Source organism: Belonocnema kinseyi, chromosome 4 (genome assembly GCF_010883055.1).
Source record: "Belonocnema kinseyi isolate 2016_QV_RU_SX_M_011 chromosome 4, B_treatae_v1, whole genome shotgun sequence".
Classification (NCBI taxonomy): domain Eukaryota; kingdom Metazoa; phylum Arthropoda; class Insecta; order Hymenoptera; family Cynipidae; genus Belonocnema; species Belonocnema kinseyi.
Window position 1 is genome coordinate 110,940,146 of NC_046660.1, and position 7,994 is coordinate 110,948,139.

Here is a 7,994-nt window from a genome sequence, read left to right on the forward strand (position 1 = left end):
TGAGCTTCGTCTGCCTCTGTACGTACAGGTCCCAGATATGCCCGGATACGACATTTTATGCGGATTGGATCCTGGATTGAGGCGGATAAGACCCAGATACGAAATTGTATGCTGAAGGGATCCCGACTAGGGCCAGATAAGACCCGCATAGAATTTCGAAACACCCCGTAGTGATCCCGGAAAGGCCTGGGATACAAAATTGTATGCGTCGTTGATCCCGGCTAGAACCGGATAAGACCCCGATTGAATTTGCAAATGCCCCGTATAGGTCCTGGACAGGCCTGGATATGAAATTGTATGCTGAATAGATCCCAGGTAGGATCTGATAAGACTCCAATAGTTGTATTCCCTAACGTCCCGTGAAAATCACGGATATACCCAGATACAACACGGGTATACAAAAACCGTATTTTATCCCTAATATGCCCGGATAGAGTTCTGACTCTATCTGGGTTCTATGCGGCGCTTTAAGAAAGCTCTGTTAAACATATATTTATAGATATAAAAATGATCTGTTCGAGTAATCACAACATTAGCAGTCTAGAAAGGGTACATGTACTCAAACAATAGTCAATACTTTCATGATAATCTGTGATGCAATACAGCACTCTTCATAAAAATGATTTCTCCATTTTTCTCTGTGTTCGTTTTCACTTCAAAAATACAAAGACCACACCGGCCACACGTGAATACCAGACGACTGGAGTTTTATATCTGGGCCGCGTGAAGCGCTATATGACTAATTAAATCTATTATTCAGCGTCACTGGTATATGCAGGAATGCTGTTTTAGTTAAGTAACTGATCGATTCACCCAATTAGAGTTAGAAAATCAGTGGTTCACAAGAGAAAATTCAAAGTACCAATTTAATCGGTGACAGTTTCACTGGTTCAGTTTAAGAGAGTGCTAGGTCCACCGACTTCATTTTTTGCATGGAGATGTTTGTAGAGTATTTAATCCCGGGAAAAATACTAAGATTCCTAAGTTAGATGCTCGTCACAGGGTTGCTATGCAAAAACATGAAAATCATACCCTTTTTACTTAAAATGAGCCTGTGAACACACCTAGCGCGGAATCTGTTGGATTTACTGACTTCCTCTTTTGAATGACAACTTGTTTCAAATACTCAATGCGAGGAAAATACTGACAACACTGCGTGAAATGCTCATCATAGTTTTGCTATTTAAATACATAAAAATCTATGCCTTTCAACTCAAAGTGACCCTGTTAGCATACCTAAAGCAAAAAGTTCTGGGTCTACCGACTACAATGTTTAAATTTAGACATGATACAAGTGTTCGATGCAAGAAAAAGTAGTGAGAACCCTGAGTTAATTTCTCATTGTAACGTTGCTATGCAAAAACATACACATGTCACCCCTTTTACTTAAAATGAGCCTGTGAACACACCTAGAGCGGAATCTATTGGATTTATCGACTTCCTTTTTTGCATGAAAATGTGTTTCAAGTACCTAATGAAGGAAAAATATTGAAAATCCTTAGGTAATTGCTCATTATAGTGTTGCTATTTAAATACTTAAAAATATAGGCATTACAATTTAAAGTGACCCTGTTAGCATACCTAAAAGAAAAGTTCTGGGTCTACCGACTACAATGTTTAAATGTAGACTTGCTGCAAGTGTCCAATGCAAGGAAGAATAGTGAGAACCCTGAGTTAAATTCGTAGTGTACGTTGCTATGTAAAACATAAAAGTTTTGCACTTCTTACTCAAAAGGACCCTGTGTACGTGCCTAGTGCGGAAATTATTAGGTCAGCCAACTTTACTTTTTTCTTTAAGCTGTGTTTCATACATCTAATGCGAGGAAAGATACAGAGAATCCTGAAGAAAATATTCAATATATCGTTGCAATGCAAAAACATGATAATGTAGGCTACGTGCGCGTACGCGTGAATTACATGGGCCTGTTTGTTTACTCTATGTCCTAGCCTCTATTTATAAGTAGAGATCTAATGTTAAGAGCTAAGTATGTCAACTGAAAAGAAAAAAATATATTGGAAATTGTTATGGAGCAAAAGTGAAAGCGAGAAGTAGATTTTTTTAATTCACACTGAGCATTATTATTAATATCTTCATTGGATTCTTAACCTCCAACCTGCGCCCCATGTTTTTTATACAAATCTAATTGAAATTTACCGGCCGCGCGGGCACATTCTTATTGCGCACGGTTCCTCGCGCCAAGTTTAGGTACGCCTTTGGCGCGCAGGTACACTCTCGCGCTTCGCGTTCGTTTTCGTTTGTTAAATACGTACAATTTAACTACATTTTCTCAAATGTCACAAGTATGATAACTCAAAATAAAAACTGTGATTTAAGTTTATGACGAATTACAGCCATAAATTTTAATTGCAATTTTTTTCGATTTGTTTTTGAAGAAGGCTCTCAAAACACCCACAGCTTCGGCGATTACATGCTCGTTGCAAAACTCGCGCTCGATAATTTGTGTCCAATTTAAAAACTTCAGCAAGATAATTTGTAAATCTTGTTCAAACCTACTAAAAACAACGCTTTAAACTTACGCATCTCTTAAACAAAATAATTGCATATTTTTCAAGATGATACTTTTGAAACTGTTGGCTAATTAAGAAATTTCATGAGAATAGTTTCGAAATACATATATCTTCTATCTAGTAGAAATTTGAATTAATATTTTTTAACCGACTAAACAAAATATTTTCTTTTTTTTGAAAGTTTTTAAAATGTTGAAAGCATATAAGTTTTTAAGATCTAATTGAATTTAAAAGTGTCATTAGGGTAATTTTCAAGTCTGTTCCGTGTACGAGAAATTTGGACAAAATATCTAAAACTCATAAAAAATTTCTATTCAAATTTTGAAAAAGCTTTAGGGTTTTTGAATTTTTGCCTAATCGAAAAATTCAACCAAGAGATTTTTTAAATATATTTTATATCTAGTGACAAATTTGAAGGAAATCTCCTAATCTATCAAAGAAATATTTTTTTTCTATTCTTCTGCACATTTTCAAAATTTTCAAAAGTATATAAATTTACTACTTTTCTTTGAAATTGAATTTTTTGTAGATAATTTACAAGTCTTTTACGCAAATATAAGAAACTTTGGCCAAAAAATTTTCAAAAAGAAAAAAATTCAAATTTTTAAATTGCTTTACATTTTTTGGTTTTGGTTGGAAATATCTACTTAACGAACTTAACCTTTATTTTGAAAACCTTAAAGCGTGTATCAAAGGCTGACTATATTGGACAAATCCTTCGAAAGTTAGCGTGGCTACAACATGCAGGTAACCGTGCATACAGACAGATATAGAAACAGACAGATACCGATAAAATTTCATGATTTTCAGATTCTGTGAGTGCCGAAACGTAAAGACCCGTTAAAAACTAGAGATGGAACATTCGGACGATTACATTAAACTCTCATGAATAAAAATGTAATCATTTTTTATCTTTAAAAGGGCCCTCCTTGAATAAAAATTGTATAGGTGCGATACAATCACTTTTCTTTTTGAAATACTCAATTCCTAATTCATATGCGATTGTCACTTTAAGTGATAAAGACCTTAAGTTTGCCTTCAATTTGATAATTGTCCATATACGTTTTAATAGTAGCTCGCTTTCTATGTTAACTCAAGGAGATGATTCGAAATTGTTGCAGCTGCACGAAAAAAATTATAACAAGGCATAGACAAATTATCGCATTGACCATTCTATGTTAAAATGCCGTTTAATGTATACATTGGGACGCTTTTTTGAAGCCTATACGCTATTGTTTTAACCGAAAATCTCTTTAGAGTAACTTTTACATATTATGTAATAATAAATGTAATCGCACCTTTGATCATTGTTACGTACTTTTCTCACTCGAAAGTTTAGTATGTCTCGTTACAAGCCAAAAAGTAAATGGGGGATCAGTGATTTTAAGGGTTTGATGAAAGCTATCAAAGATGAGATTTTTAATTGCTCATTTTTATATAAAGACGGGACTGAAAAATTGGCGGAGCTTGAATAGTAGATGGATTGATCATGCTGAAATTTCGAAACGACTAGGTAAGCTTAGAAAAAATATTTAATGAAATAAAAATATAAACATTTATGGAAAAGTAACACTATCATATTTCTAGGGATGAATCCATTGATATAATACAACCGCACATTTTTTGAAATTATTGAATTACTCTGAAATCAAAATTTTGTCAAGTATTTAAGAAGATCAAAATTTAAACTTTAAAGAAAAATGTTTGTTTCCCATAACTTTTTTAATCGTGGCACTAACTTATGGTTCTGAATTGACACTGGTATGTAAAGAAAAATAATTACAATTTGCTTTATTTCATATTGACATTAGAAGTACAGTAAAAATCTTCAATAGCCCTCTCTTCTATATCCTTTCCGAGAATTGACGCCGCGTCGTATGTAGGTGTAACAGGGCGGCACAGGGTGCGCGGGGTCTGCGGCTGTCACTCAGGCGAGCAGTCAAGACGAGAACAAACAAAAGCGGAGCAGGCTATAATGAGTTAGTTGCCACCCACCGACAGCCTCGAAATCGAGACTATCGAAGATAAACTGTAAATTCTCGCTATAAAGTACCCCTAGAATATTAGGAACTGTTAATTATTTCGCAGTCATTCAATCTTTGTGATCCTAAATGTATTTGCAATATTGTATCTAAGGCATTCGTATTAAATTCATTCCATATTCGTTATGCAATTTGGATTTCTCCCACCTCTGTTTTAAGAACATGTTAAACGTGTATAACCAGTGAGGTTACCCCGAGCTCTTCTCTAATAATGCCCTTTTAATATTATCCACCCTTATCACAGATTCATTAAACGTTCACTCTGATTTTTTACATTACTTTCTTACTCGAACTTTATTGATCTTTCTTCTTCAAGCTCCATGGAAATTTAAACTTAAATTAAGAAGTATAAAAGCAATCGAAACTCGGAGGTTCTCTCCTTCGAGTCTCCTTGAATTGAAACGCATTTCTAAACCGATAGATGTATATGTAGTTAGTTCATGCAAATAACGAATAAAATTCATGTACTTTTACCTTATATTGTCGAACATTTAGGTTAGGATTTTCAAACACTTTGAAGTTGATTTATGAGTTATTGATTATCTAATAATTATTGATATTATTATTTAATACCTGAAAATCCAGTATGAGTATCGAAATAAAAAGACTAATTCGATAAATTTGAAATTATGTACATGATAAAAAATTAAACACATAGCCTAAATGTTATTTATTTTTTCAGAATTTGAACAAAAATGCGTTCTTCGGCCTGGAGACGATCACAAAAATCATTTATAAAGGTAAGAAATGCTTTTGTAGCAAAATATAATAATTCATATAATAAATAGGGCCGGCTTTTAGAAAATCGTCTGAATATTGGGCGTTCCATTAATTAAATGCTAGTATAGAAAAATTCCTTTGTCAATAGGATAATCGAAACAATAGTTTAAATATAAACTTTCGTCTGCTTTTTACACTTCACTTACTATAGTTATTTAGCTTTTTTCATTGCACTTAACATGAAGAATGATAATTTCAAAGATCCGCCCCCCCCCCGCACATCCCTTAACTTGAAAAATTCTTTAAGTGGCTAATCATTGTAAAGATTACCCCAAACAAAAAATATTAGGTTTCAGAAAAATGTTAGGATTAAAACAACAGAAGCGGTCTGTTAAAAAGTCTATAAGATGCGAATATAAGGATAATCAAACTAAAGAAAATTTTCTTATTTATATCAAATACCAATTTTTTATATAAAATTATTCAATAGAATTTGTGTGACAGTGCAAGGTTCATTGGTTCAAAAAAATTATGTTATCAACTAATCATAGGTTAACTGGTTAACATTAATTCTGTTTGTAATCTCAATTCCAAAATAGGTATAATAATTTCGAAAACATCGCATGTTTATAAAAATATGAGAAGTTCTTGCTCTTTGCAAAAATTCTTATTTTTTGTGAATGTGTTGTAACTAGCATAGCAAGTACAAACTCTTGTTCTCCAAATTTAAGTTTGTTTGAAATAGTTTTGCTTAAGATTCTATTAAATTTTCAAATGTTCAATATTACTTATGTCTAATTTAAATATGTTCTAAATATACATAACTGTAACGTTTTGTGTTGATGATGCGAATCTACATCCTCTAAAAAAATTCAAATAAGATTTAATAAAGTGATCTTTACCCAATTCTGTGGTCTATATACTTAGAGGTCTAACAGTGAGCTCATCAGCATTGATTTTCGAAGCTTTTATAACACTTCCTCTGTTATAATTTAGATAGTAGATTCGACCTGATCCTCCTATTCGTATTTCTACCGTTCTCAGCCTCTCAACCTGGAGAGAGATCTCTCATTCAGAAATACCTATTTGATTTATCTCGGAAGTTGCATCCTCTCGGGAGGGAGTGTTCGAAATTGCTGAAAAGTACCGATGCAGTTCCATCATTGTTTTGCATTCAACCAAGTACGTTCTTGCGGAAGCGGATGACGTTTGCGCTTAGTTAGTACTGCTTGAGTTAACTATGCCGTTTCGAAAGCCAAAGCGTGATCAATTGCTGAAAGATCAGCATCCCTTATTGAATTCGTAAACTTCAAATTTTAATTTACAGTACGCCATACAGAATTATAATAATATTTATTATTATAAATCATTCCCAAGCTATATCAGATCATGTATTTTCTATTATTAAACAGGAGAATTTCAATATGATATTTACCGTTAGTTACAGACATTAACTCACATTTCAGACATTTCAGTGACATTTCATTTTTATCCCGGAGCACTATTCAGCGATTTTTAATGGTGGCCTATTTGGGGAGCTGGAGGGGTTTGTGGAAAAATTGGAAAAGAGGTCGGAGTTCCTTCGAATTTTAAACGATCCCGACTGCGGACAGGTGTGACTTTTATCTTGTGGAGCTGCCTTTGTATGATAATGAGAAATTTTTTAAGGAAATTAATGTTAAAAGCAGGGCAATTTTTCTATTTTTCACGACGCTGACTACAGTTGAAAAAAAAATTTATTTTTATTACACCTCCATCATAAGTGCGATTGGAGCGCCTGCAATTGATGCCTGGAGTATTATTTATAGTCCTAGGATTTTAAACGTTAACTTAGTATGCTATCCTTATAAAATAATGACTTATTGTGCTCTGATTGGCTAACAAACAGCTGTAGCCCACTTTATCGCACTCCGAGAGACTCAGGATATTGCCGCACTGGAGCGTTGTCTATTAATAATTATATTAATTAAATGGTTGATCTGCGTTGTCTACCGATTTACAGTTGAGTAGTTAACAAGAGTCGTTCGGAGGTGGTTAAGAAACTACGCGTTCCTGAGTGACATGATAATCCTCTGTTAGACCCTTTGATTGCAATACTCGATATCGCCCCGGCTCCGGTTCGTATTGCAACTACAGACGACGAAAAAGTGGATCCTGTTTCTTATCATAAATAACTATTGCGAAAAAAATGGCTTGTTTAGAGGCAGTTTAACTAGACTTGGTAGTATAATTTCAGAAATGCCAATTTCCTGGGATCATTACTGTAAAGCTTAGGGCCGCTGTCACCAACCTCGGTTAAATCATTGGTTAACTGACAGCGGGTTAAATGTAATGCCATAGTTAAGCTTCGATTATCCTGTCGCGCGTTCCACCACGTTTTTGGAGGTCCCGGTTAGCTAACCAGATAGTCGTTTGGAAATAACTCCTATTTTACTTTTAATCATTCGCGTGACTGGCTACTTGTCGGTCGAGTGGAAAGCAAAACAATAGGGCCGTGTGCGCCAAATCCAAGAAAGGTACACTCTACGCTCGTATCCACACTAACCTAAAAAAAGTGAATTTGTATGTGTTTTTTGTTCGCGTTATATTTCTGTTTTATTCGTGTTATACCAGGTGTATACATATGAAACCGGTATTTTTTCAAGAAAAAAACACATTTATTTCAAGAGAATGATAACAAATATTTTATTCAAAGTATGCGCC

The 7,994-nt window shown here is 34.1% G+C and overlaps 1 protein-coding gene across 1 annotated transcript in view; it reads left to right on the forward strand.

The window, feature by feature from the left end:
- Positions 1 to 7,994, forward strand: part of LOC117171362 (protein artichoke-like) — a 519,164-nt gene that overhangs the window by 79,489 nt on the left and 431,681 nt on the right. Inside the window, exon 2 of the mRNA XM_033358610.1 lies at positions 5,254 to 5,311. The gene's annotated coding sequence lies outside the window, so the exon portion shown is untranslated. The remainder of the gene's footprint in view (positions 1 to 5,253; positions 5,312 to 7,994) is intronic.